The sequence below is a fragment of the Myxine glutinosa genome, chromosome 1 (assembly GCF_964187855.1).
Source record: "Myxine glutinosa chromosome 1, kmMyxGlut1.1, whole genome shotgun sequence".
Lineage (NCBI taxonomy): Eukaryota > Metazoa > Chordata > Myxini > Myxiniformes > Myxinidae > Myxine > Myxine glutinosa.
The window spans coordinates 16,897,357-16,905,011 of NC_136261.1; positions in this window are offsets into that span (position 1 = coordinate 16,897,357).

A 7,655-nucleotide genomic window follows, 5' to 3' on the forward strand; every position below is an offset into this window, starting at 1 on the left:
GAAATTTTAAAACAACAACTTACTCTCCTTCGGGTAAATTGATGTTGATTTTGATGACGTCAAACATCGCACGAATTTTTTTGTCCATGTTCCTGCTGTCCGACAAAACATTTTTATAACGAGGTTGAAAGTGTGAATGTCCTCTACGTAATCGATAGTAGTTTACCCAGATTAGCGAAATTATCACAAACTCGGGGGGAGAGGAGTTCAAAACAGAACGATTGCGGTTCCGAAGCCAAATCAATGAAATGGGCCGAAGCGGGTGTGAATTATCATATACGTTGAATGTCACATGACGACATCTCATCCCCCTCGTGTCGTCATCATCCATCCACAACTCTCTGATAGACACGTGATGTGTACGATAGTACCGACTGCAAAGCCGCAATGAGCCGGCGAAGCCAAAGCCTCTTGGCACTATTTTACGCATCAGCAGGTTAGGTAGTTGGTTGTAGGTAGGTGTAGTAGGTACCGTACCTAGTTCAAAATGACACCATTTGCATTCTGGATGAGATTAAAATTTATAAAATTTCCTTCTTGATTAATTCGGTGAATTCCGTCTCAACTTCGGATATTTCCGGCCGTGAAAAACTATCCCCAACGGCCGCGAGATTTCTAAAAAACAATTCGTCAATTTTAGAATATTTGGCGCCGTTTTCAGCGTCCGGAATGTGGAAAAAGCTTTTTTGAAATATTTTTTCAAATGCTCGAATCTCATTGGTTCCGGTAATTGGTGACGATTTTCGTTGAAGATAACCAGGGCCCGGGGAACGAGGTTGGTCTTAAAGTATTTTAATTACAAATTAGAGGTGCATAAGAATGTGAATCAAACAAAGACGGGTGAAACAAACTCCTATTGAACTTTTTTCAATTTGTTATGTATACTTCCGCATCCGGAAGATGGCGGCCTCCATTGAGTGATTTGGTTTTTTTAATATTTATTCAAATGCTCGAATCTCATTGGTTCCGGTGTTTGGTGACGATTTTCGTTGAAGATAACCAGGGCCCGTGTGGGCCCCCCCCCCAACCCCCTTCCCACGCCTCCTCCCCCCAAGCCCTCTCCCTTCCACACATCTCCCTGCTCTCAAAAAAAATTATTTATTTATTTTTGTTTTTTGTATACTGAATCGAGGCTCGTGAAAGAGCTGACAACCGCGAGGGAAAGACAGTACAGGGGGACCGTGAGGGAAAGACAGTACAGGGGGACCGCGAGGGAAAGACAGTACAGGGGGACCGCGAGGGAAAGACAGCACAGGGGGGCCGCGAGGGAAAGACAGCACAGGGGGACCGCGAGGGAAAGACAGCACAGGGGGACCGCGAGGGAAAGACAGTACAGGGGGACCGCGAGGGAAAGACAGTACAGGGGGACCGCGAGGGAAAGACAGCACAGGGGGACCACGAGGGAAAGACAGCACAGGGGGACCACGAGGGAAAGACAGTACAGGGGGACCACGAGGGAAAGACAGTCAGTCAGGAAAGACAGTCAAGTTACATAAGCATGCCTCGATCAACTACTCGATCAAATGTTGTGTTTGTGTGCTTCCCCTTCTCTCCCCATATTGTTTTCCGCTCCCTCTTTTTATATATTTTGTTTGTCTGGTTGATTTGTTTGTGAAGTAAATATTAGTTCTTGATTCAGTATACAAAAAAAAAAGAAAAAAAAAAAGTATTTTAATTACAAATTAGAGGTGCATTAGATTGTGAATCAAAAAAAGACAGGTAAAACAACCTCCTATTGAACTTTTTCGCAATTTTTTTATGCATACTTCCGCATCCGGAAGATGGCGGCCTCCATTGAGTGATTTGGTTTTTGAAATATTTTTTCAAATGCTCGAATCTCATTGGTTCCGGTTTCTGGTGACGATTATCGTTGAAGATAAACAGGACCGTGCGGGCCGAGGTTGGTCTTAAAGTATTTAAATGACAAATTAGAGGTGCATAAGATTGTGAATCAAAAAAAGACGGGTGAAACAAACTCCTATTGAACTTTTTCAATTTGTTATGCATACTTCCACATCCGCAAGATGGCGGGCTCCATTGAGCGATTTGGTGCGTCAAAGCTTCGAAATTCTCTAGGGATCCAGCAAAATCTGGCTTTTCAACATAATACGTACGCGTTCATTCACAACACCGGCTTCGCCGGCTATAATCATAATGTTGGCCCTTTCTCTCCATTATGAAAAATCCCTTCAAATGATTGTTTTACAGATCTTGTTTGGTGCATTATTTTTTAAAAGTGCAAGGGTGCCAATATTTTTGGCCACAACTGTATTTGGTATACACACTTATACAATAAAACAGAATGTGTCTGACATATAACCTTTGTGTTTCGAGATCTGCACTCCCCCACCCCAACCCCATCCATCCCCCCCCATCCATCCATCCACCCCACCCCCATCCATCCCCCAACCCCCATCCATGCGCCCTACCCCCATCCATCCCCCACCCCCATCCATCCCCCACCCCCATCCATGCGCCCAACCCCCATCCATGCGCCCTACCCCCATCCATCCCCCACCCCCCATCCACCCCACCCCCATCCATCCCCCACCCCCATCCATCCACCACCCCCACCCCATCCACCCCCACCGTCATCCATCCCCCACCCCAATCCATCCCACCCCCCCCCCCCCCCCACTGTAAATATAATACAAAGATTCTAAACATTAACTGTAACCTTGTAAGGAAAGTAAGGACATACTACGTATATCCAACTTGTTTGAACTCACATCTATTCCAAAAGAATTCATTAACAGGCACTCGAACAGTCATAGTGGGGCAGCTTAGGTAGTGGATGGGGACAGGCCGGATAAAAGCACCAAAATTTTATCAGGCAATCTTCAGGGTCCCAGCTATGATTCTATAACCGGCGCCAAGCGATACGACCACTCTTATTTGAAATTTTTTATTATTTGTGAAAAAAAAAATTGAAATTTTTTTTTTGGGGGGGTTTTTGGAAAAGAAATGTTTTTATTGCAGAAATGAGAATATTTTCCGATCATTTTGGTGTAATTGTTTTTAAAATCGAACATCTAGAAGTATTTTAAAACAATATTTGAAAATTAGGTGTTTCGGGTGCATTTCCTCAAAAAAATTTTAACGTTATAATTAACGTAGAAAGATGAAATAAATAAACGTCATTTTAACGGGCTCGGGACAGCGCGTTCAATGCCGTTGGTTTCAGCGCTCTAACTTAATTAGGAAAAATTTTATGCCCGAAAAACCTGAAAGTCGGAGCATGCCCTTAACACATACGAAAATCAAGAAAAATGGATACTCTTTCAGACCGTGCGTATATTCACCCAACATGGTGCAAAATTACTTCTCGGCTAAGCTACTTCTCACATCGGCAGCTGCATAGTTCGGTGCACTTCCACCGCGCGTTCTTGCATGAGCATCGTCCTCCGCACGTGGCGATTCTGCAGCCACACTTGACCAGTTCGCTGCAGGCCTGGGATGCCACAGGCAGGTTGGACCGCACAGGACGCCAGGTCTTTGTTGCACTCTCTAGAGTCCATCCAAAGCCCTCTGGGGTTGGAGGCTTCTGCTCACACTGATCACTGGTTGCCCAGATTCCAGCTTGGTAGACTGCGCGCAGTGTGTGCTGCAGAAGGGCTTCTTGCATTGGGGGAATGTTGTCCATTGTCCTGTTCTTCTGGGAGAAGAGTTCCCTACGTGCCTCGTTCACAGAGTCCAAGTTGCTCGTCTTATTGTAGATGATGTCTGTGTGTGCACATTGAGGCCGATGTACAGCGGAAGGGGTGGTTCACAGTCTGATGAATGACGTGATCTGCCAACTTGGGGCCCTTGTGTGTCACTTGGGGCTCTCTGCTCACGCTTCTTGGTCTTCTTGCAGTTGTAAAGGATGACCTGTGAAGCTGTGAGACAGGCCTGTGAATCCGCTGTGTCCTGGTCTTTCAGATCAGCCCCTTTCATCAACATGGTTACCAGGGATTTGAGTTGGGTCGGGACAGCCTTCTGCTGGCAGTCATTGGGGAAGGCACCATCAAAGTTGAACCCGCTTGAGCTGAAGATTTAATTTCGTACAATCCTGGCAGCGTTCGCCAAAATCAGAGCATCTCCCTCAAAGTCCTGTTTGAACGCCTGCTTCAGCATTTCCTGCATTCCTTGTTCACACACGAGTATCACTTGTTTCCCGTCATTTTGCTCTTGGGCGTGGGGCGTGGAGGAAGTGATTCAAAACTTGCTCCTTGAAACGGCCCTTGTTGATGTCACTGGTAATACCAAAGTCTGCAAGGCGCTTCTCGTAGAGGTGCCTCAATGAGGCCAACTTGAAGCAAAATGTACCTTCTTCTATCTCGTTTTCAATGTGTGTGAGGAGTTCTACGAAAGCTCTTGCTTTGAACTTCTTCACATTCGCAGGTTCATCCTTGGAAGTTTCTCTTTGTCTCACTAGAGACCGATGACGATTCCGAAGACCAACGAGGCAAGCCAGATGATACTTTGCTTCCAGGGCAATAAGGTCACCGGCTCCTTCAATCCTGTCCATTCACTCTCTCTCTTGCAGATCGCTGGCCATAAACCTGACGTTATCATCTGCGCCTAGAGTTCTAAATTCATGCAGGAGTCCATCTTGCTTAGTGCAAAATATGCAGATGGTCTTGCCGCCGGCGCCTGCCTTCAGTAGTGCCACTTTCAGGGGTAACATCTCTCTCCCTCTTTCTTGCTCTTTCCAGTCTGTTTGCATTGAACTGTGAATGACAGGATTTGTGCCACTGTGCACGATTCCTGATGAGGTCATCCACAGTGATATCACTGCCGAAATGCGGCGGCACCGGCAACGAGTTCAGTTCTCTGAAGTGAGCCACATTTTCTAGGAATGATGCATAGGCCGCCGGTGCTGATGTGTCTGCTCCACGTGCATTCAAGGGGCAGCGCAGGGATTCAGGTGTAGTTTGTTGGCAAATTATGCACTGTGTCGTATCGTATCGGTCGTATCGCTTGGCGCCGGTTATAGAATCATAGCTGGGACCCTGAAGATTGCCTGATAAAATTTTGGTGCTTTTGTCCGGCATGTCCCCATCCCTTTGAAATTCGGTGCTAAGCTGCCCCACTATCACAGAAATTTCTCCCAAAATATTGCTCAAAATTTTTTACAACGATCTATTTATGTGTGGTTTCCTCTTTCAAGTGAACTTCTTGAACATTTACATCAGAGGTCATGTTAGGAAACAATACTGTTACCGCGATAACTTGTGAACCAGTGATGGGATTCTGACGAAATTTTAATACACTTATGTAGGATGATGTAAAGATGAACTGATTCGATTTTGGGGGCAAGAGGTCAAAGGTCAAAGGTCAAAGTCTGTGATAGGTCTATAACTTGAGAATGGCTGAAGTGATCTAATTCAAACTTAGTACAGGTGTGTATGATGATGTAAAGATCAAGTGATTCGATTTTGGGGTCATAGGTGAAACGTCCAAGGTCAAAGTCTGTGATAGGTCTATAACTTGAGAATGGCTGAAGTGATCCAATTCAAATTTGGTACGGGTATGTGTAATGATGTAAAGGTGAAGTGATTAGAATTTGGGGTCAAGAGGTCAAAGTCTGTAAAAGGTCCATAACTCAAAAATGGCTCAAGTGATCTAATTCAAACTTGGTGCAGGTATGTATAATGATGTAAACATTAACTGATTAGATTTTGAGGGTCCCGAGGTGAAAGGCCAAAGGTCAGAGGTTATGTCAGGTAAAAATGTGAGAACTTGTGAACAGATGAAGGGATTTAAATTAAAACTTGGAACAGGTATGTGTCATGATTTAAACATGAACTGATTATATTTTGGGGTGAATAGTGTGGCGTTCCCGGGGGTGAACGTTCAGCGTTCAATCCAACTATGGCTGTGTTAACACGCGTGTGGAGTAGCGAAGGAAAGCGAAGCTCTTACCTGCATGGATTCGACTGGATGTCCTCAAACCACAATGATCAAATCAAACCGACATGGAATTAAAATGCAAAAATACCGGCTTTACTGAAAGAAATGCCGGTAACAAAAGAATGCACAGTAAACTAAAATTCCTAAACGGAGTGCCCCCACACGGACTAATGTACAACACAAGGGGAAAAATAACTGAAAGTAATAAAAGTGTTGTGACGGTTTGTGACCTTTTTCAATCTTCCTTCCCCCACACCCCCCCTGTGAGTGAGACCAAGTGGTTTGGTCCATGTGTATAAAGCCTATGATTGGCTGTGAAGCAGGGGAGTGGCCAGGAACGTGATTCAGAGGAGTGAGTGGCCATTTTGGAGGAGGGCTTATGGCAGAGTGCTTTTTCTGGGGTTGTAGAGTGTCCAGCTGCAATCTCTCCACCTGAAGGGTGACGTTGATCGAACTCTGGCTGCCGACTCCTACCCTCTCGTGCTGGGCCTGCCTTGGGGCCTACTCGTGGACTTGCCTACTCCTACCCTCTCGAGCTGGGCCTGCCTTGGGGCCTACTGTTGGGCCTGCCATGAGGCCTACTACTTGGCCTGCCCTGGGGCCTACTGTTGGGCCTGCCTTGGGGCCTAGTCTTGGACCGGCCTACTCTTGGACCGGCCTACTCTTGGATCTGCCAACTCTTGGACCTGCCTACTCTTGGACCTGCCTACTCTTGGACCTGCCTACTCTTGGACCTGCCTACTCTTGGACCTGCCTACTCTTGGACCTGCCTACTCTTGGACCTGCCTACTCTTGGACCTGCCTACTCTTGGACCTGCCTACTCTTGGAGCTGCCTACTCCTGGACCTGCCTACTCTTGGACTGGCCTACTCTGGGTTTTCCCTCTCTTCTCCCTTCTTTGTTTTAGGTGTAGGAAGAGATTTTCGTGTGATAATCCATAAATAAAGACAGTGTGATTGAAGGCTTGGCTTGGTGTGCTTCAGGCCATAACAGTGTGTACTCAACTCTGGTCCCCTTGACCATCTGGGATCGTCATAGGCCCCGCATCCCCGCATGGGAAAACACGCTTTGGCACACAGTCCGTTCACCCGCCAGCCACAGCACGGGTCCCAGAGTGCGTGTGCGGGAAAACAGGCCTCCTCGCACAGTTCGTTCACCCCAGCCGCCGAGCGCGAAGCGAGCAGGTGGAGCTCATCCTCGTCGTCTGCTCCGCACAGCACCTATGGTTTCTCAGGTGCACCCAGCCACCATGCAGTCAGCACCAATGAACCAGTGAAAGACAATGCGTCTGCTTGCACCGATAGCCTGGACCAAACGAAAGAGAACACAAGCCGTGACCGTCTGCAGTAACTCGGGACACAAAGAGGATAAAACCGTGACTGTTCACTTTCAAACCCAGCACCAAGATAAAAGAATGCGTCTGCGTCTGCTTGTCACGAAAGCCAGGACCAAAGACGTGGAAAAATGCGCGACTGCACGCTATCAATGTCCATGGCTCAAGAGCTCAAAATGCCGGGACGCAAGTCTTTTGTTCTCTGGCCTCCCACGTCATCCCATGACGTCGGGCGTGCTCCAATCAGCGAGTCCATCTCCTCGCCCCATGGTACCAGACCAATTAGCACTCCATGGCATGGGGCTTTACGCCCCTCCTGTGCCCTTGTGATGGCTCGGCTGGCAGAATCGGCGGTAGTTTTCAATGTCTTGGTTCCGGTTACTTTTATTTTGTGTTTTTATTGCACGCCGATTGCTTGGCAGGTAGT